Source organism: Artibeus jamaicensis, unplaced genomic scaffold (genome assembly GCF_021234435.1).
Source record: "Artibeus jamaicensis isolate MK-2021 breed Jamaican fruit bat unplaced genomic scaffold, CSHL_Jam_final contig_402, whole genome shotgun sequence".
NCBI lineage: Eukaryota > Metazoa > Chordata > Mammalia > Chiroptera > Phyllostomidae > Artibeus > Artibeus jamaicensis.
This window is the reverse complement of record NW_026521818.1, coordinates 18,202,731-18,225,909: the sequence shown is the minus strand read 5'-3', so window position 1 is coordinate 18,225,909 and position 23,179 is coordinate 18,202,731. Positions and strand designations below refer to the sequence as shown.

General features: G+C 42.9%; 1 long non-coding RNA gene across 1 annotated transcript; it reads left to right on the top strand.

Moving 5' to 3' along the window:
• Positions 1-107: 107 nt before the first annotated feature.
• On the top strand, positions 108-22,849 carry LOC128627457 (uncharacterized). The gene is made up of 3 exons (XR_008391630.1): positions 108-286; positions 12,521-12,623; positions 22,772-22,849. It is a non-coding gene; the product is annotated as an uncharacterized LOC128627457 (long non-coding RNA).
• The last annotated feature ends 330 nt before the right edge of the window (positions 22,850-23,179 follow it).

The following is a 23,179-nucleotide window of genomic DNA, read 5'->3' as shown; positions in this document are numbered from 1 at the left end:
GCGGGAAGAAGCTGACGGCCTGGGGGTTTCCGGGGCGGGACCGTGCCACGGTCCACACCCGGCGGTTCCGGGAAATTCAAAAGTAAACGTCCAGAACAGCCGGCCGCGGAACTCAGAGAGGCCGGGCTCCCCGCGGGCGTGGTAACCTAATCCTGGCCTGGCGGGGAGGGCACGGAAAACGGCCGCGAGGCCCGGCAGTGCTGAGGTTACGTAAAAGGTGCCGGTGTCCGAGATGCAAAAACGCACTGCACGCCGCTCCACGCACAAGCTCCTGTTTTTCTCGCAGGTGGGAAACTTTGTATCCAAACGCCCCCTCCCAGCCAAGCTGACGCACGTTTGTCGCGAGGCTGACAGATACCACGGAGAAACCAGGAGCCCTGACGCTGAATCTTTTGCTACCAGAGCTGACGGGCGGGCCCTGATTCGTTTATTCCACAACAGTTTAGGGGGTTATTAAATCAAAACCACCTCACAAGTGATATGATTAGCATGTGATGGAGTAAATAGCACAACCTGTTAATTTTCATATTTCACTAAAATCCGATGTGTCAAAAATCTACATAGTATACGAAAAGTTAGAAATGACTTGGCTTTAAAAGGGGAAACCCTTAAAAATGTAATCTGACAATTCGTTCCAGGATGTTCATGAATTCCTTTGAAAAGTTTTTATGTCTCAACGTTTATTGGAATTTACTGTGTGCCCTGCACGGGGCTTTTCATGGATTATCTGCCCATGAAGCCGCTCTGTGGTGCGGGAACTGGATTATTTCTATCTCAAAATTCATTTTATTTTCATTTTATGTTTCCTTTTGAATTCATTGGGGCGCTATGGGTTCAAAGTGTACAATTTTATAGTACTTCGTCTGTACATTGCATTGTGTGTGCACCACCCCAAGTCAGCGTTTCCATCGCCATTTATCCCCGCTGCACCCTGCGCTAGCTCACACCGCCTGCCCCTTCCCTCCGGAAGCCACCCAGCTGACTTCCGTGTCTCCCCCCATTCCTTTTCCGAATCCCTCCAACTTTCCCACCCAGGTCCCGACCCACCTGCCCCCTGACAGCCAGCTGTCCGGCTGTTCTCTGTATTTGTAGATACAGAGTAATCTGTATCTGTAGTCTGTTCTCTGTATTTGTAGATACAGAGTAGTCTGTATCTGTAGTCTGTTTCTATTCTGTTATTTTGTTCGTTAGATTCGACATGTAAGTGAAATCACTGGTACTTGTCTCTCTTTGATTTATTTCACTTTGAATAATACTGCCCAGCTCTATCCATGCTGTTTCGGGAATTAAGATTTTCTCTTTTTTTCTTTTTTTTTTTTTTATGGCCAAGTAGCACTCCATCCTGTAAATGAACCACAGCGTTTTTATCATCTACTGACCGGCAGTTGGGCTGCTGCCAGATCTTGGCTGTCATAAATAATGCTGCAATGAAGATAGGGATGCATATATTCTTGAAGTCAATGTGTGGGATTTCTTCAGATATAGTCACAAAAGTGGAATCTCTGGGTCATAAAACATTTTCATTTTAATTTTTTGCAATAACTCCATAGTGCTTTCCATAGGGGCTGAACCAATCTTCATTCCCACCAACAGAGCATGAGGGTTCCCATTTCCCCATATCCTTCCAGCACTTGTTATTTATTGATTTATTGATGATAGCCATTCTGACAGGTGTTTTAATTTTCATTTCTATGATGATTAATGACATTAAGCATCTTTTCACGTCTATTTATCATCTGTGTGTCCTCTTTGGAGAAGTGTCTATTTGGGCCTTTTGCCCATTTTTAAATTGGTGTTGAGTTTTGCAAGTCCTTTATAAATTTTGGACATTGAAGCCTTATGAAAATGTGTCCATTTTATAGATGAATTTCCTTAAGGTCACCAAGCAGGCAACAGGACTGCGTTTGAACCAGGCAGTTTCAATTGGCTCCAGAACCTCACCCTTAACTATAACTTCTAAGGCCACCTCACAACCTATTAGGAACACATTTGTGGGGTAATTATAGGTTAGTTACTTTGATAATGGCAGAAATGAAAGCCAGGGTGTTCTTTAAATATTAATCAAGTCGTAGACATAAGAATTAGTGACAGGCACCAGACTGCATATCATCTTCCATGAATTTCTGGGCATTGTATGAGTAATGATACTCTCCTCGTTAATGGTTCTATTTTCTGTCTGTTCTCAAATGCAAGTAGACCCTTGAACTGCCCAGGTTTACTTAAATGGGTTTTTTTCCCAATCAATATACAGTGGTCCTATGTATCCCTGGGTTTCACACTCACAGATTCACTCACTAACTGCTGATAGAAAACAGCATTTCCTTTTGGGAGTTGGGAATCTGCATCTGCAAACTCACAAGTGGGGAAGTCAAGCTTAAATAATACCTGGGTTTTCATTTCCAACTGTACGGAGTGGATGTTCCTAACCCTGACATTGTTCCAGGGTCCTCTGTACCTCCTTTTCCAACTTCTTGAGAGTTAGGAATTGAGAAGCTTCTATTTTGGAGTTGGTGGGAGGGTTGGTAAGTAACGACTCATAGAATTGTAATAACTTTAAAGGGTCGGGAAGATCCAAATTACTAAACCAATGAAGCCTAACAACGGCTAGTGCTAGGTCCAAGGTGGTGGGGTCAGGACTGGAATGTAAATCCACTCGATGAGGTCCTGTCCACTGCGCTGCTTTGTTTTTCATGCTGTTGTCCCTTTTACCTCATAGTTTAAAAAACTATTTGGAAATTTTCTTTTAAAATTATTTTATCCATTTCTGAAGTTTTAAGACTGTATGTGAAATGGTTTCAGGCAGAATCTCTACTGCTCTCAACTCAATAAAGTTTCTCTTGATCCCTCAATCTCAGATTCTTTTAGGAGATTCAGATTATATCCTATTACCTGAAACAAAAAAAACATTGGAGTCAAACAATTGATGATTTGCTATTGGTAGCTGTGTTTGTATGGAACTTATTTCTTTGTTTCCTCATAGGAAAATTGGGGGAGGGGTGATTCTTATCTGGCAGGGAGTTTTTAAAGATAAAATGAAATATACATAAAGAAAAAATACATAATGTGTTAGACATATAGTAATCTTGTCACCCTTAATTGAAAGCGGTGGGAAAAAAATGGAAAATCCCATAACCTTAGAATTAGGGCTGTTGTGCAAACATTTGGTCAGGTACTTTTCCAAATGTACACTTCCCTTATTCTCAGCTATTCCCATGCCTAACTCCATACCTGCAGTAAGCCCTATTTCTTCCCTGTGCTTTCATACTCTGTTCTTTCAGCCCTCTGCACTTAAATAGTTCCTGAAATCCCATCACAGCCAATGTTTTCCCCAATAAGTTAGAAGACAAATAAATACTATATACACTTGCTTCTGCACTTACAAGGACAGCTATGATTTCACATGTTCTGCCTTGTTTCATGTATGAAGCTTCACTTTGTCGGGGAACATGTTCTGATTAGTGGTTAGAGGCCACACGCATTCCCACCAAGCCTCAGCTTGCCATGTCATCATTTCCCTCTCCAGCACTCCTCCCTCAGCACACAGCTACCTCACTACATGGAGCTTATTTGACATTTGCCCTGCTTTGTGTTTGTCGTTTGGACCTGGGGCAGAAAAATACCGGACACCTATAGGATCTAGACATATGGGGGCCCAGACTAGGGTAGGTGTGGGGAGGCCGAGACAGGTGGAGGAAAGACGGAGCTTGCAGTGACCCATTTTTGTCCCAGGAGAGGGGAGCGGCAGCTGCAGGTAGTCAAGTATCCGACACACACAAATGGGATGGCCAGGGCTGCAGTACGACGTGTAGGGAATATTACTAGGTGGTGTCTCTTCAATATCTATTTGCTGAATAAATGAAGAAATGAGTTAATACATGGTCTACTAGGCCACACTTCTAGCACACTTTGTAAAGTGAGTACTTTTTCTAGTTACCATAAAAGTATAAGAATAATTCATGTTTCAGAAAGTTTGAGTGGCTATCCAGAATCCCTTCTGGCTCTGATTTTGCTTTTTGTATTTTAAAAAATGCTTAAGAGTTTTAAAGGTATATTTATCATCTTCAATAAGATTGTTCTCTTAGCATAGTCCCATGAAGTTTATGTACTACGCAAAATTGTTTTCCAGATTGTCTGTTAAAATCTGGATATTTGACAATAGTATGATTGCTGGAGTTATTTAACTCAGTAGTTTATAGCTTATGCTTTTGTCAAAAAGAGAAAACATTTTGCACTTTTGCATTTTAGTTGTGTTATGCCAAAATATCTGTAAACCATTCTTAAATGGGTTTTTTTTTAATTGATTGATTTGTCAGAGAGACATCTATTTGTTGTTCCACTTATTGATGCATTGATTGGTTGATTCTGACCTGGGACCCGAAATCTTGGCATGTCGGGATGATGCTCTAACCCGCAGGTGGCAAACACAAGGCCCACAGGCCGAATCTGGCCCTACACCTTGTTATCCGGCCTGGCACCTTGTTTCTACCTGGCTGCAGTGATGAGCTCCTTGTCCCTAGTTAAGGAGTAGTTACATTTATACAGTCCTAAAATTACATTTGGCCCTTTGAAGGCAACCTCAATGTGGCCCCCCATAAAAATGAGTTTGATACCCCTGTTCTAACCAAATAAGCTACCCAGCCAGGGATTAAACTAGTATTCATGCAACTAATTTTTAACAGTTTTTTTTAATCTTACAAAGGTAAGCCCCTTCACCCTATATTCTACATCTTTTCCTTTAAAGTGGTAAAAATATCAATAAAAACTGGTGTCAAAATATAAGGTTTGCACATAATTTGGCTGTTTCTGCTCCAATTGGAACTGACCCCACCCAAACAGTTAAAGGTTTTCCTTTTTCACAATCAGGCCACTTTATTTATCTTGGTGTCTGGTTTATCCTTACCCGGTAGCACTTTACTGGTTTAATTTTTAGACTGTAGAGGTGAGACTTTTCTTGCCTTAATATCTTCCCCACCAGCCTTCCTCTCTCATTTTGCATGAAATTTCTCCATAAGATTTAGTCTTTTGGGTCAATCTAGAAAAGTAAGGGCACCGCTTCCAGCTCCCACAGCTGAGTTCCAGAAAGCAGAGGAAGCCCCGGCCTCATGGCTTGATTGGAGCATCTCTCCATGAACTGAAAGGTTGCCAGTGCAGTTTCTGGTCAGGGCACATGCCTAGGTTATGGATTTGATTCCTGGTTGGGGTGCATACAGGGCAGCTGGCCGATGTTTCTCTCACACCACACATCAATGTTACTCTCTCCCTCTCTGCAAAATCAAGAGGCAATTTTTTTAATTTTTAAAAAGCAGAGGAAACATAAAAATGCAATATTTGCATAGTTGACATGGTAAAAAAAGAAAGGTAATCTGGCTGGACCAGTCCCATCCGTCCCATCTTTTGGTCTCTACCACCCAACCCCAATAAAAACCTCCAGTCTGGGGAGGGAAGGAGAGTTTGAAGCCAGATGCACTGTCAGAATCATGCTTATTTGTCCACCCCTTGGCAGAGTGAAGAGAAAGTGTTGAGAATCTAAGAGTAGAGATAGTTTGTGCCTCACAACAAAGTCCTCTGTTTTCTTCCACATTCATGCAGCAGAACAGACTCTAACGAAGCCTTGTCTAGAACTATGATAGTCAGCAGCCTCAAAAAAAAAAAAATACAAGACAAGAATGTGAGTAGCTGAGTGGATTACTGTAAACTTCTGTGATGGTTAATTTTAGATGTCAGCTTAGCTGGGCCATGGTACCCAGATATGTGCTCAAATATTATCCATATGTTCTGTAAGGGTGTTTTGGATATGATTACCATTTAAATATGTGGACTTTAAATAAAGCACAGTGGACTCCATAATATAGGTGGGTCTCATCCAATTAGTTGAAGACTTGAACAGAACAGAAGACTTAAGACAACTCCCCCTGAGCAAGATGAGATTCTAACAGCTGACGGCCTTCACACTTGACGGGCACCATTAACTGTTGGGTCTCAGACTGCCAGTGTACCCTGCAGATTTGGGACTTGGCAGCCTCTGTAGTCGATGAGCCAATTTCTTTTTTTAAAAAAACCTTTCTCTGTATGTACACATCCTATGGATCTGTTTCTCTGGAACACCCTGACACACACGGATCCTATGCCCACAAGAAGGATGTGGAGAGGCTAAGGAAGGCCAGCAGACTTAGTGAGTGAAGGGACAGGGAAGCTGCAGACTGACCTGGGTCACTTGGACACTTGGACACTTGGGACTGTAGGCAGCAGAAGCATTGAGGACAGACGTGACACAGGCCAACACTGGTGGGAGCCATAGTAAGTCCCACCTAGAGAAGGCCGGCACAGAATGGAGACAGAGCAAAGGCAAGAAGCTGATGGCTCTCCCTATAGTGGCCAAGAGTCTGCTTGGGCTTAGAACCAGCCTCAGGTAGAACAGAAAGGATGAAGAATCTGAGAGGCATTACGTTCGAATGTGATTGAATTATGAACTTAAACTGCTCCCTGCCACTGGGAGATTGCAATCACATCACCAAAATGTTCTCCTTCTCCATCTCCTCACACTGCTTTTCTGTACCAGTAGGTTTTATTCCAACATAGGCTCTCTCCTTCCACCAGAGGGAAAAGCTGGCTTCTGGGCACCCCAAGCTTAAGTTCTCCTATTTGCCCAAAACATAAGAACCATTTGCCTGTTTGGGTCACAGGCCCAGCTCTGAACCAACGACTGTGTCCAGGGCTATGATGTACTCCGATTGGCCAGGCCTAAGCCAAAATCCACACTTTGATAGGCAGGGGAGGGCGAGGTCAGCAGTCAAGGCTGTCCCATCAAACCACATGGCATGGGATTCCATCAAGAATGAGGAGTACATCCCAAAACATTATGAAGGGATACTGGTCAAAACAAAAAATGTGTTTTACTTTATGGAAAGAGAATATGATAATCAACCTAAATAGTCTTTTCTAGCCTAAAATTCTCCAAAGTTATCCACATTTTAAAAAATATTAAAATAGAAAACTCTTAAAGGTTTTAGGATATCTAGAAAGTCCTATTCACTTACTCACTCACTCAGAGGAGGTTAGGGGATTAAACATTTATGAGGGACTTCCTACATGCAGAACAAGGATAGCAGAGGTACATGATCCCTGCTTTGAGGGGCTCAACTGTCCATTGCAAACAAGCAAACATACATCTAAATAACAGCAGCCTCCGAGTGCCAGGTATTAAAAAGGAGGCATGAACAAAGACGCACACACCAAGAACCAGACAGGCCTCTGCAAAGGAGATGAGCAAAGCACTCAGATATCGCTGAGCTGGGTTTCAAAGAATGTCAGCCTCCAGGGACTGGCAAATGGATCTGGCACTTTAAGGAGCCCGGTAAGTGGCAACCCAGAGCCCCCCAGGGGAGTGAGAGGGAGACCCCAGATGGAATCCCTAATCTCCCTGTGGTCTGCTTATTTCAAACCACACTGTGCAGGAGGTGCTTTAAACCAGGAATTAGTAAGGTGGTGAGGGAAGCCAATCTTAACCTTAGACCTGGTTTATGGTTTCCAAGAAAAATGAAGAATTGAGGAAATTATCATGGAAACAAGGAAACTGGCTTAAGCTGAGTCATACAGTAACAGGTGTGCCTTGCCTAAATAACACAAACATAGACAACTGATTAAGCAGGAAATTTTACTGAGTAACTCCCATGTGCGAGACACCGCACTGTGTGCTATGAAGTACATTTTTACAACATGAAATGTAATTTGTTCCAGCAATAAACGTACACATAGAAGTGAAATGTAGACATGTGAATAAATAGGTGATGCAACCATGCCATTAATGACAAAGGCCCAAAGGAGTGACATTGATGAAAAGTGTCCAAACAGAATGAAGAGACCCCTTCAGGCCAGGATGACATGAGGATATTATGGAAAAGAAGGACTTGGATTAGATATCCAAGTAGGGGAAGATTAATTTCAGTAAGTGATTTGGATTAAAAAAAAATTAGCATCAAGCCCTGGCGCGGTAATTCAGAGCGCCATCCCAATACACCAAGTTTGCAGATTCAATCTCTGGTCAGGGCACATACAGGAGTCAACCAATAAATGCATAAATAAGTGGAACAACAATATTGCTTTCTCTCTCTCTCCCTTCCTCTCTCTCTACAAATCAATAAAATAAAAACATAATATTTTGACTAAATTTTCTTGGCTTTGTAAAAGCTGTGATTTTTCAACTGGGTGGTGGTGGTGAGGAGGGGGAGACAGAAAGCTGTTCCTGAGGGGCTATCTCAGATTTTGCGGGCAGAGGAGACTTTTATGTTTATCAGAGGAGGTCAGGGGATTGTAAAGTTATGAGGCACTGCTGCAGAGAATGCAGAGGACGTAAAGCACAAAGCTTCTGCCCTTAGTCTCACTGGGGCTCTTGGGTTACAGCCAGACCCATACTGGCCTATATTCTTTGCTCAGGGGCCATGCTAATCTAATCTGTATCATTCCAGTTCTAGTATACGTGCTGCCGAGGTGGGCACACAGCCTACCTTCCATTACATACCTGAAGTATCTAGGTCAAATAGCCCACCGTGGCAGCCATGACTGCTGAAAAATTCTGTCATTCACTGTGACATTTGTTTGGAAAACTCATCCTGTGGTAACTTGAGTCAACTTCTGCACAAGGTTTTCAGAAACTTGTTGCCATTTAAAAGAAATTGGTTTCATTTCCCTGACCTTAACTTCTCAGTTTTTTTCATTTACTATGTACTTCCTTTAAGGGATTTAAGTTGAGTTTATCTCAAAGTGAGGGATGGACAGTTTCTCAATTGTCATAGGGAAAAGGGAAGTCACAGGGGTGAGTCCAGCATTTTTTTAAAGATTTCATTTACTTATTTTCAGAGAGAGGGGAAGGGAGAAAGGGAGAGCAACACTGATGTGTGAGGGAAACATCAGTGTGTGGTTGCCTCTCGCACGCCCCCATCTGGGGACCTGGCCCACAACCTACACATGTGCCCTGACACGGAATAAAACGTGTGATCTTTCAGTTCGCAGGCCAGCACCCAGACTGCTGAACCACAACAACTAGGGCCCAGCATTTTTTTAAAGTGCAATGAATGCTAGAACTCTGCTTCAATCCCCAATAATTAAGATGTCATTCCGGACTTCCACCAAAATGGAGGCATAGGTGGAAGCACTATACCTTCTTGCACAACCAAGTTTAAAAATAACAAAGTTTTAGCAACAAAAACGCAGCCAAATGACAGAAAATTGAACTATATGGAAGTCTGACAACAACGAACCCTTCAGCCAAACCAGTAAGAGGGGCAGAGCCAGCAGCAGAGTGGGGTCAGGCAGGAAGGATCCACCAGACCGACCTGGGTGCGCAACCCAGGTGCGCCAGCAGCCGTGGGTGGATCCCAGGTGTGGAGTAGCAGTGGACAAACCCACTGAGGGCGCAAGGCGATGGACCCACTGAGGGCTGACCACGGTCACACATTCTCACGCAGATAAACCAGTGAAGGAGCGAGCAGTGAGATGGACCGTGCAGGCCCCAGTGGCAGGAAGCATGAGAGGGAACCGCTATTGTCCCTCTCTGACCCCGCCCCCACATACAGCATCACAAACCAGCAACCTGGGGTGGCCCCTCTTTGACCCACCCCCACATACAATGTCACAAGCTAGCAACCTGGGTGGCCCCGCCCTGGTGAACATCTAAGGCTCTGCTCCTCATACCTGACAGGCATGAACAGATCAAAACATGGCTCAAGAACAACTCAAGAGCCCCAGAGCCGATAAATCTAAGCGATGAAGAAATAGCCAAACTTTCAGATGCACAGTTCAAAACACTGGTGATCAGGATGCTCACAGAACTGGTTGATTTTAGTCACAAATTAGAGGAACATATGAAGGCTAAACTAATTGAAATGAAGGAAAATGCACAGGAAACCAATAGTAATGGAAAGGAAACTGGGACTCAAATCAAAGAAGTGGAACAGAAGGAGGAAAAAAATGACCAAACAGAAAAGGATGAAGAAACAAGAATTCAAAAAAAAGGAGGAGAGGCTTAGAAACCTCCAGGAAATCTTTAAACGTTCCAACATCCAAATTATAGGGGTACCAGAAGGGGAAGAGGAACAGCCACCAATGGAAAACTTATTTGAACAAATAATTAAGGAGAACTTCCCCAATCTGGCAAAGGCAATAGACTTCCAGGAAATCCAGGAAGCTCAGAGAGTCCCAAAGAAGTTGGACCCAAGAAGGAACACACCAAGGCACATCATAATTACATTAGTCAAGATTAAAATGAAGGGAGAGAATCCTAGAAGCAGCAAGAGAGAAGGGGACAGTCACCTACAAAGGAGTTCCCATCAGACTGTCAGCGGATTTCTCAAAAGACACCTTACAGACAAGAAGGGGCTGGAAAGAAGTATTCCAAGTCATGAAATCCAAAGACCTACATCCAAGATTGATCTATCCAGCAAAGCTTTCATTTAGAATGGAAGAACAGATAAAGTGCTTCTCACATAAGATCAAATTCAAGGAGTTCATCATCACCAAGCCCTTATTCTATGGAATGTTAAAGGGACTTATCTAAGAAAAAGAAGATAAAAAAGATGAACAGTGAAAGGACAGCAAACTCACAGTTATTAAGAACCACACCTAAAAGAAAAGCAAACTAAGAGGACAGCTAGATCAGGAGCAGAACCAGAGAAATGAAGATCACATGGAGGGTTAGCAACAGGGGAGTGGGAGAAGGAGAAGGGGGGAGAAGGTACAGAAAATAAGTAGCATAGATGGTAGATAGAAAATAGATGGGGGAGGGCAAGAATAGTAGGGAAAATACAGAATCTAAAGAACTTGAGACATGTGGTCATAAACTAAAGGGGGGAATGGTGGGGGAGGGGGTGTGCAGGGTGGAGGGGAATAAAGGGGGGAAATAGAACAACTGTAATGGCATAATCAATAAAATATTTTTTTTAAAAAGATGTCATTCCTCCTCAGAACCCCCATAGCATTGTCCTCTGTAGCAGTCATTTGAAACCAACTCATAGACTCTAGCAGACAGCAGAATTTCCTTGGGGGACACTGTAGCTTATGAAATCCTGTCACTTTTCTGTCCATAGCACGCGTATGAGAGTAGAGCAATGTATAGCAATGTCTGGTCTGAGTACCCTGACCTTTCACCAGTCTCTTCATGCTCATAATGAGTCTGCCCTACCAAACAGATACTTCTCTATACTTCCTTTGAGCAAAGAACTCCGGTAGACATGAGTCAAAAGATACTCTTAAAACTTCTCAAAACAATTACTTAAAAAGTTTGTAAGAATTCCTTTTGGAACACGTCTTATTTTCTATTACTCTTGTCTGAAAATAGAGTCTGATCACTAATGTTTCTTTTAGTGAATATCTCCTACTAACAAAATAGTACCAAATATAGTGAATAGCAACAGTAATGTGAGACTTACTCTCCTTAAATACCAACAGTCTACTTCAGCCTCGGGTTTACTGTGTCATCTCAAATGGTTCCAGCAAACTTGGTCATGATTGTTGATGAGAAAATTGGAGAAAAGCATTTACTTGATGAAAAATACATATTTAAAGAATTCAGTGTGGTATGCTAAGAAACAAGAAGCAGAACCTTAAATGTTGCACCTGCCCCCAGTGGAACCTTGTTAACATTGGGCATGTTAGATCTAAAAGATGTCCAGACAATAGAATAGATATCAAACAAGAATAAGATACCTGTGTCACATTTTAGTGAGTACAAGGCAAATGTGAAGGTTGGACATTTGGTAGAAGAGGACTTAGAGAATTGCAGTTCAGGCTCAGAATTAATGCTCTGTTCTGGATCTCTAGCAAGACCAAATGGGAAGTGTCTATTTTACTTCCCATTTGTCTCTGAAAGCTCCAGAAATGATTTGATTGTAGGAGAGTGAAGCCGTTGAAGACCTGGGTGCCGGATCTTTTTCCCCCATTGGGGCTGGGGGCAAGAAAGAATGTGGAGAATGCTTTAGAGATGGAGTGGGTTGATTTGACCAGTCGTTAGACAAATAAAACAGTATTTGGGGGACCAATGAATATATTGGGGTTCAAGTAGAATAAAGGCAGGACGGTGCAGGCTTTATAATCAGGCACACCCAAGTGTGAATCCTGCTTAGTCACTCACTGTGTGACCTCCAGCAATGTACTTAACATCTGTGAACCTTCATTTCCTCCTCTGTGAAAAAACAGAGAAGGAACTGCCTTATAGGGACGTTGAATACGTTAATATATATGAAGCACATCTGGTACATCGTGCTCAGTAAATATCTATTATTTTCCATTCTTCTACAAAACCAGATATTAGAATCTTCCCAATTTTGAAAGCTACTACTTAAATTAACATATAAAGCATTATGGCAGTGAAATCAGGGCCTGTTACAGTATTGCATTTTCAAAATGTTAACAGTTTTACTTTGTCATGCTCACTAATGTTTACCTTGGTGTGAAGTTATAATAATTATGCATATGTTGAGTAGAACATGCAGTGATTAACTCAGGACACTTTGATTCCATGTAACAGACTCGCAGTGAATACCATCGTGGCCAGCTCAGGAGAAGTTGTGAAATGATCACGGCACAGTCCCCACCCCACAGAAACTGACACCGTGCAAGGAAAGGCCAAAGTGAGTAGCTCTGACGCGTGTTCTGCTAAGTCTTTCTAAAGTGATCGGTAAGCCAACTTCTCGCCAAATACAAGATGATACAGCTGTTGAGTTTAGACTTCATAGCCAGTTTCATCATCTTATCAATTATTTCTTAGATAACCAGACACAATTTGATGAGTTTGGTTTGGTTTTGGCAACAGAAAGCACAAATCACTTTCAGCTGGCATCATCAACCTATGAATGGACATCTAGTTTTTGCAAAAGATAAAAGGAAAGAAGAGCTATTTTTTAGATACATATACTATTGAAATCTAGATTTTCCTTTCATGTGCCCTTCCACCACTTCCACTTTTTGAAAAGAGCAAAAAAGTACATGCTTTCTGCATGACCACAGGATCAACCACTACTGCCTGCCAGACAGAAAAAGGGCGTTATCAAGGGAGCCGCCATCTGCTGCCACTGGCTCTTGGTGAGGCAAGACGAGCTCATAAGTACCCCACCCTCCCCCTCCCCCACCCTCCCCTCTGTGCCTCCACCATCTGGCCGGCCCCCTCTTTCCTCCCACACCGGCTCTGGTCTGTATCCTCTAGCTCCGGGAGCTCATAGATGGTTGCCTGTCCTAGGAAGAGATAAGAACAGGCTTTAGCAAGGCAGCACCCTGAGCCATGAATTTCTAACACTTGAAGAGAAATTATACAAATTACCTTCCCCCTCCCACCACCAGTGCTCTCTTTCATTGATATCTTACCTGAAACATCAGTGCTCTCTTACCTGAAACATCTTCCCTGTCCAGGAAAATTGGTTGGTCTGGAATCCAATCTGTTTTGTAATGGACGGTTGTCTAATGATAGGAAAGCACCTAATTCTTACACTGAGTCTCTTTCATCTGTCTCATAAGGGTTTGGGAGGGGACAAAAATGGGATACAAAATCATTAAGTAAAAATAAGATATTTCACCATAAAGCCACAGGAAATGGTGAGAGGGTGCATTCAACGTGAAACAGCAGTGACAGCTCAAACGCCATCACTCACTAAGAAGCTGTCACGTAAATAGGACACCACAGAGGCAGACTATAATTTTGAGACTTCACATAATAAAAAGAGTGAACCTTCTAACTAGTAAACAAATACAGGCTGATTATTAACAGATTAGAAATTTGATTCTCCTATTTACCTGAGAAATAATACAGTCTGAATAAACTAATATTTTTACTAACAAAAATTCTTGTTAACTTTGGATTTGGTACAAAAATAAGTATTTCCTCCTGTACTTCATTATTGTTCTGCTTTATTTTTTTTGTCTGTTTTTCTACCTTGTAGTAATACAAGCTACATGCCTTTTAAAAGAAAAGTTAACAGTGCCAGTTTAAAGAAAGAAAGAAATGCAACAGAAAAAAACACCTTTGCAAATTGCAAAACTGTAAATTGGCTCAGAATAAGAATCTGATTAGACTCTTGAAGATAAGCTGTAGTTAAGCTTACTACGAAAAGACTTGCTCCATAGTTATATTTCAAATAAGACAATACAAACTTGAAAAAGAAAAAAATACTGTAAGATTTTGATATCAGAATTTTTACCTCACTAAAAGAATTTGCTTAAAGGAGTCATCCGAGTGTATTTTTAAAAATTACATTTTAATGACAGAAGGAAAGGGAAGCCAACAAACCACTTGGAGTATTTTTCTCCGTTGGGTAAAGTTAAGCTGTGACTCACATGTGCACAGAGCACCAGATGCTTCCTACCTATAGAGGCCAAATCCAACTCGTTTGGCTGCTCACTCTCTGAACCATCTTCCTGTGTCTAGATAATTCCTCACCATTTGAGTCTTAGTGACAAAAAGGTCTTCCCCCTCTAGGTGCAAAAAAAAAAGCCATTTCTTTGGCAGACCTAGGTTTGCCCAATCATATGCGCCAGCCCGAGAATTTGATCCAAAGCAATGGAAGAGAGGTGAATGCACGCTGCTGCCCCACGCAATATCCAAAGGCAATGGGGCCAGGGTACCATCCTGCATGCAGTGCTGGGCGGGGGGCGGGCAGCTACGGAGTCTGTTTTTCCTCGGCTGCAACAATGGCCTTCCCAAACAAGTTCTGGGACCCCTGGTATGTAACCTGCTTTCACCTAGGACCCCTAGCATTCCCACAATTCTGTGAGCTACCTAATATGTGTTCAGTGCATCCCTTTCTTCTTAAGTCAGAATCAGCATCTGTTGCTTGGAGACAAGAACTCTAAAGCAGTGGTCCACAACCATTCTCACTCCAGGGACCAGTCTCATGGAAAACAGTTTTTCCACAGCCTGAGGGGCTAGGGGCAAGGGGAATGGTTTCAGGATGATTCAAGAGCATTATATTTATTGTGCACTTCATTGCTATTTACTACTACATTGTACTATATGATGAAATAATTATACAACTCACCACAGTGCAGAATCCGTGGAAGCCCTGAGCATGTTTTCCTGCAACTAGATGGTCCCATCTGGGGGTGATGGGAGACAGTGACCCTCAAAGAGTGTTGCTTATGTCCAGTCTGCTCCGTAACCTCCTTTTGGTTGCTGTCACTGCAGAAAACCCTGCTTCACAAAGACAGGAGGTTGGAAATAAATGCAGGCTTTACAGTGCTTTTGTGGTGATTGCAGGATATCCCACCTTGACCTTAATCTAGAATGTCTGGAGATTTGAAGTTGTCTCAAATATACTCTTAAGGCCACCATCATTTGTGACCTCAAGCAGTTGATCTTCTTTGTCCTCTAGCATGGACAGAGTCCATTCACCACACTTACTCACAAATGGGCCACGGATCCATTCCTTCTCAGTTCAGGGTCTTTTGTGGTTGGGAAGTAATGTTCAAACTCTTGAAAGCTGAGATAGGTGATCATGACCCAGCTGGGAGAAAGGCCTTCCCTCAGTCTCTCAAAATCGCTGCTAATGTTTGAAATGTTAAAAATCCCAACATTCACTCGTCACCCCCATAATTCCATTTTGGCTTTGAATGCAGCCACTTTATCTGCCGACTTGGGCACAGTTGTCATTCTCCTCTGAAATGACAGATTGAGTTTGTTGAGCAGGTTGAATAGGTCACACAAGTAGGGAAGTTCTGCAACCCATTCTGTGTCACTGAAATGTGCTGCCAGTGGTAACTGTTTTTCTAAAATAAATCTCAGGAGCAGCTTTCATAACTCAAAAACTCTGGCCAGTGATCTCCCTTCAGAAAACCACCTCACCTCTGTGTGTAAGAGAGGACACGTGTGCTCTGCGTGAATCTCCTCACAGAGCTGCACAAACAGACGTGAGTTAAGGGCGTGTACTTTAATGTGGTTGATAATTTTAATCACCTCCTGCAGAACATTTTTAAGTTCAGGTGACATTTTCAGCTGGCCAACATTTCTCTATGGATGACATAGTTTGTGGACTCACATGCAGAAGTGACCTCTTTGACCAAAGTAGTGAAACCAGAGTGCCAGTCATGGCAGCTGCTCTGAATCCATGCACATACAGACACAAAATGACCAATTCAGTTTTCCTGATATGTGATTATTCAAACACTTGAATAGCTCTGCAGCTGTGGTGTTGGCTGACAACAAAAGTGCGCATAACGTATCTTCATGCACATCCTCCTGAAAAGTACATCACACGAAAACAAGCATTGCTGCCTTGCTGTCAAGACTGGTAGACTCGTCAACCTGGATTGCGTATGATGGCAACTCATTAATCCTCTCTAACAGTTGTGCTTCAATATCCTCTGCTATTCCATCAGTTTGTCTAGTTATGGTGCTAGGTGAAAGAGGAACATGTGCTACCTTCTGACCTGCCGCGTCTCCTAAAAGTTCATGACCAATGTCCTTAGCAGCAGGCGGGATCAACTCTTCACCAATAGTAAAGGGCTTCTTAGCTTTAGCCATGCAGTTATAGCCACGAATCTGTCAGTGCAGACACATTTGATGAAGCAGTGGCCTTCAATAATTGCTCCTGTTCTTTGTGTTCACATATTTTCTTTTGAAAAACTTCAAAAAAAACAAAATGGAAAACTCCAAAGCATTGTCTTTTACTGCAGGGTGCTCAGTCTCCATGCGGCGAAACAGGTTTGAAGGTTTCATGGCTTCACTGGACAGCAGTCACTGCATAGTATACAGACCAGGATTGGAGAATGTGAATCACCTGTTGCAATGAACTTGTTCATTTAAGTAGGACTCTTGGTATTTTCTTTTAAATGCAGCTTTCTTTCTGTTGGCAGTCTTAGAGGCTTCTGCTGTCTCATCATTGGGTCTGTCCCGCTTTTCAAAGAAGCTCTTCAGTGATGTTTGTTTTTCACTCATTTCAGCCAGGGTTAGCCTGTGGGCTTACCAAAACTGTGACTGAGACAAGTGTGCAGTACGGGAAAGAGGCGTGGATGGAATGGTAAATAAAATAATGGGCAGGCCACGTGCGGACTGAAATAAGTGTTGGATTCTGGCCTAAAGCCTGCCACCAGATGCAGCTGTCCAATTGAAGTGCATCAACTCACTTGCCACTATAAAGCCTGCCACCCGATGCAGCTTCGTTGTCACTTGCCCTCACCGGCAGGGTTTTGCTATGAGTCTGCAGGCAATTGATTTGTTATGGTCTCTGTGCAGTCACACCTCTCTGCTAATGACAATCTGCATTTGCCGCCGCTCCCCTGTGCTAGTGTCGTCGCCTCAGCTCAACTTCAGACCATTAGGCATTAGACTCTCAAAAGAAGTGTGAACCTAGATCCCTCGCATGCGCAGTTCAAAGTAGGGTTTGAACTCCTGTGAGAACATAATGCCACCGCTGATTTGACAGGAGGCAGAGCTCAGGTGGTAATAGGAGTAACAGAAGTGACTGTAAATACAGATGAATCTTCAATTGCCCACCTGCCACTCACCTCCTGCTGTGCGGTCCTCTTCCTAACAGGCCATGGACCATTACCAGGTACCGTGGCCCGGGGGTTAAGGACCCCTGCCCTAAAGGACACAGAGCCTCTGGAATAGTGACTTAGATTTTTAAAAAAGAGGAACCAGGGAATGTAGTGTAGTTTTTCTTAAAAGTGATATACTGCTCATAAAAGACATCCAGGTAAGAGCATGTTAGAGAAGAGATATGCATGTATTTTTCCTTAATGTAAGTCAGGGAGGCCTGTCTAGGAGGAGACACGTGAAAATCGGGTTTCAGTGGTAGTCTAGAAACAGTGAAGGGAAACCTTACCCCTTTATCTAGGTCCAGGCCTAGATAACTTACACAGCTTAAAAATGCAGCAGTACAAAATTACTGTAAACTTTACAGTAATATAAAACAAAATAATGTGCATCGAACATATATGAAAGTGATTGCCTGTGGGAGCTGGAAATCCGAGTGGGAAACAGGGATGAAAGGGAATAGTTGAATACTCTCTTGTGCAAAATGCAGGGCTTCTCTCTGAGGCCTCGCCTCTGGCCCTCATGCCTTGTGTCATTTCCTCTGCCTCTGAGGTCTGCAGAAGAAAGAAACTCCAGCTGCCCAGCTCCTGGGCTTGGAGAGGGGAGGAGTGGCACACAGCCTGCAGGTAATGCTGGGACGCACCTCAAGGCCACTGCTCCCAGCTCAGGTACAAACAGGCAGCAGGGAATTGTAAGAACACAATTTTTACATGGGGACCCACTGGTAGAGGATGATGATATTAAACACCCTCTTTTACAGGCAAAATTCTTTTAGTCTAAGCCTAAGTATAGCATAACAATAGTCTATGCATTTGTTCGGAGGGGTGGAAAAGTTTGGAAATGGATCATTGCGGTGATGGTTTACAGCATCATGAATATAATTAATGGCACTGACTGAATGTGAACTTAAAATGGAGAAGGTGGCAAATTTTGTTATATATATTTTATCACGATTCAAAAGTGTTAATACTGTAAATACCAAAAATCATTGAATTGTACATTTTATTTATTTTACTTTTTATCCTCACCTGAGGACATTTTTGCTTTAGTTTTAGAGAGAAAGGGAGAGAGAGAGAGACATGAATAGGAGAGAAACATCGATCAGCTGCCTACCGTATGTGCCCTGACTGGAGATGGAACCCACAACCCTTTGTGTGTGGGGACAACGCTCCCACCAACTGAATCACCCAGCCAGGGCTTGAATCATACATTTAAATGGGTGAATTTTATTGTATGTGAGTTATATCTCAACAAGGCTGCTAAAAAGCATTTTAAGCATTTGGCACTTGGGCTAAACATTGAAACCTCTCGGGAAGAGAGAAATTGTTCCTCCTGTCTGATGGATAACAAGTCAGCTTCCCTTTCACAGCGCATTAAATGCATAGATCAGGGACGACAGAAACCCAAATGTCCCAAGGTTTGGGATGCATCCAAGGTTGGTCATTTAAAAAAAATAAAAGAGGACGAATAACAAGAACCTGGCAGACGTGCTCAGTCCAAAAGTGGCAGCACTGCCAGTGGGAAGTTAAGAATTTCAGGTGAAGGGAACTAAATGGTAATGGGGAAAAATACAACAAAAAGTAAATCAAGAAAACAAAAAAAAAGAATTATCCAGTGGAAATGAAAACCACACTTGGCTGTAATTGGCTTTATTTTTGTTAATTTGTGAGGTTCAGGCCCACTCAGAATAAGCCAGTCCGCATGAAAGTTCCCAGCGCTGAATCAACTACTGCTGGGAGGGCCTGCCCAGGACCGCAGCCCAGGCCTGCCGAGTGCTCACATCACATCGCAGAGTACAGTGTCTTCAGGGAGACAGGTGCCTCTGTTTGCCCCGTACATTCCTATCTCCATGCTATTAATCATGCTGTTCCCTGCTCCTGGAATATCCTTTCTACTTGTCCACATACTTCCAAATCCTACCTATCACTCAAGGTTCAGCCGAAATACCACGCTCCCCCTTTCCTGGCACCCAGCTGAGAATCACCTTTAAAAGAAAACAAATCAGTTTTGAAATGAGGACTGCAGGCACAGTTCTCAGATACTTCCGATCAGGCGAGGTAAGGGTGGAGATCAAAAGTGTCCTAAGTGAATGTCATTGCTGGCAGGGGTAAGGCCAGCCGAGTGGTATTAAGGGACAAACACACTCACTACTTCTTCCTAGCGTTCTCACATGGTGTGAGCCCTTCTACAAGTTTAGATTCCTAGATCACCTAATGATCTTCTTTCATTACCATAGCAGGCATTTCTTGATAATTATTCATGTAATATACCAAATCATCTTCACATCCTCATTAAAAATAATGGCCTCCCTTTACAAGCCATCATTTTTCTGTAATTATTATGAGAAAAACATCTTGAATACACGGTTTTTGCTCTCTTACTTTGACATTGAACTTTTGTTGAATTCCTATTAATTGCTACTTTTGGTGGCATCCAAGAAAATATTTTCATTGCCTCTCAGTCTTTTAAAAGTCACACATGTAGAAAATGTTGGTTTTTTAAAAACAAAAAGAAACAAAATAGAGAAAAATGATGATTTTCTTTAGAAATACAAAAATAAAGGGCTGAGTCAATAATATTCCCAATTCTTTTGCACAGAGCCCTGGTGTATTTATTTACATATTTGTTCATCCATCCCTCCATCCATCAATCCATCCATTATCTATCCATTTCCTTTTTTATTGTGGTAAAATTTGTAAATGACATTATATATTTGTCAGGTGTGCAACATTATTCCAATTTTAGTATATGTCCTGCCGAAGCAAGCACGGGTATGCAACATTATAATTCAGTATTTGTATACTGTGTATGTGTGTGTGTATATACATCTTCTTTATATATATATCCATCAATGAGCACTCAGGTTATTTTCATATCTCAGCTATTGTGAATCATGCTGTAATGCACAGAGGGGAGCATATATCTTTTTGAGTGTTTTCACATTCCTTGGATAAATACTCAGAAGTGGAGTAGCTAGGCCATGTGAAAGTTCTAGTCATAATTTTTTGAAGAATCTCCCTGCTGTTTTCCAGGACACCCTCCTGGAATAGGCAGTAAGAACGAAGGCAGAGACAAGGCCCGCGGGAGAAGTTGCCTGCTCCCCGGGGAGTCGGGGAATGTGGGATACAGAGCTGCATGCCCCACGGTGGGGGTCTCCCGGGAAAGAGGGCACAGGTCTCTTTCTTCTGCTTCATCCCCCAGGTTTCTGAGGTTTCAGGCTGAGATACACACTCGTAAACTTTATTTAGAAAAATCTGTTGGTCAAAGAATCATGGAGTTTGCTTTGTTAGATTCCCACCCACCCACCCATCCACCCAGTTTGGTGTTTTCCCTCAGAAGTGTAAATTGGTGACTAATGTGTTTTCACAGTCGTGGGCCGAGGTTGACAGAGTAAAAATAGGCACCTTTTCTGTTTCTAAATGATGGAAAGAAGGAAAACGGCCCCCAACAGTTTGTTTTTAAATGAACTGTAAAACAAATCCCAGCCGATGGGACGATAAGGAGATCAGTAGTTCAAGAGATGACATTTTCATTTATTCGTATGAAATGCAAGTGTTTGTTGCAGTCTGCAGGCAGGATTTCCAGGATTCTCATGTACATGCACATATTCTGAAAGAGGGAGAGACCTTTGCTTACATGCCTCTAGAAATGAAGCTAATTTAGGAAGTGGGCAGGAAGCTAATCTGTGCATGCTCGGCCTGCATTTCACAGTTTCTGACAACCCCGGAGACTGAGGATGGAGATGGGCTGACAGAACCCACTTCCTGGTGGTGCAGTGTGGGATCTGAGGTCACCGCAGCAGGCATGCTGGGCCGTTCTCTGGATTTCTAGGAAACCATTGCTACAGTCTTTCCACCTCAGGACTTACATTAGATGTATCGGGTCCAATATGTCGCACAGACCTATGATAGGTCCCCTTATATGGGAAACAGACCTATGATATTTATAGGAGACAAACAAGTAGGACTTAAAACAAGGACAGGCTCTCGACATAGTGACTACAACAGCTATATTTACATGTGTGTAATTTAGGCGTTGTTAATTATGGCCTTCCATCTATATGTTTAGAAAGACTGCAGATAGTGTACTTTTTGGATGAGAAGGACCGTGATAAACTATATACGTACGTGTGTCTATACACATACACACATTCCAGACTAGAAGCCAATTAATATCCATGGCCTAGAACAATAATGATGCATTTTGGGACCTTAACAATTTTTTATCCTGTTTTAAAATCTAAATACGAGATTAGTCCTTGATAGTATGTTATAGTAATTGCAAGCTGCTTACCTCTCACATTTGTACCATGGCATATAGAAAAAAACTCATGCTGTTTTTTTCCCTTGGTCACACCTTGACTCATGTCATTGCACTAGATCTTAATTAATTTTTTTTAAGTTTAGAAAATAGCCCTGGCCGAGTGGCTCAGTTGGTTGGAATATTGTGCTGTACACCGGAAGGTTGCAGGTTTGATTCTCCATCAGGCACACACCCGGGCTGAGGGTTCGGTCCCACGTCGCGGTGTGTGGGAGGCAGCCCACCGATGCTGCCCTCTCACATCGATGTCTCTCCCTCTCTCTCTCCTCCCCCTTCCTCTCTCTCTCTAAAATCAATAAGCATATCCTTGGGAGAGGATTTAAAAATGTTTTCAAGATAGAGTATTAGGAAAGAACACATTATTTCATCTGTTTGTCACCATACTATGGAAAAGAAACAATTCGCCCTGAACTGTGACGTGTGGTTAGGACGCGAGGGTGAACACTCGGTGGCAGTGGGTGGCCCGCTTCCCTCCGAGAGCTTCCCGCTCTGCCCGGACCAGTGGTTGTTCCAGGTCCTGTTCTGGTGTGTGGTTCTGCCCTGTCCTCGTGGCTGGCCGGTCCAGAGCTAAACCCTGAGCAAAGAGGGGACACCATTTTCTCTTCCCTGGGGAAGTGGCCGTTTTGACACAGGAGTGTTTGAGGCAGCCAGCTCTCTAAGAAGAACATCTCCGCCTGTGTTCCGCTCATGGAGGCGCCCAGAGAGACGCCCCGGTTCACCCCGCCGGGCCTCGTGCCCGCTTCTCCCCGCACGCTGCTCACGGAGGTGCCAGGCTTCCCCCGCAGGTGCCTCCGCCCCTGGATTTTTGCTTAAGCTCTCTTTGTGTTTAGTCACTAGTAACCAAAGAACACTCAATTTAACATAACACAGCACACATGTTCAATTTGGTCTTATTTTGGCACTAACATGGAATTTCTGGTTTGTGGTAAAATGAAGATCACAGAGTCATCTCCCACCTCACACTGACCTCTCTGAAGAACTCCAGTCACAGCTGATGTGTTCAGAACTTTCCGAGGGTGAGTTAAAGCAGTGTTAGAAAGTGATTTAAGGGTTTTGTGGGAAAATGTGGGGTTTCTTAAACACCAACTTTTTTTGTTTGTCTCTTAGTAAAAAGAAAATGTCTGTTAGGCTTCTATGCCGAATCCCAGCATCATACAGGATGCTGTCTGTGAACCATCACTAAGAGCCATTCAGTTTCTTGTCCAAATGAGAGGCTTCTCTCTCCGTCAGCAAGAACACTCATGCCCACCAGCGTGCGCGCTCTCTCCGACCTGCTCAGGATGTAAAAGTCCTAAGTCATTACGTGACAGTGAGGTCTCAAAAGAACTTAAACAGCGGAAGCAG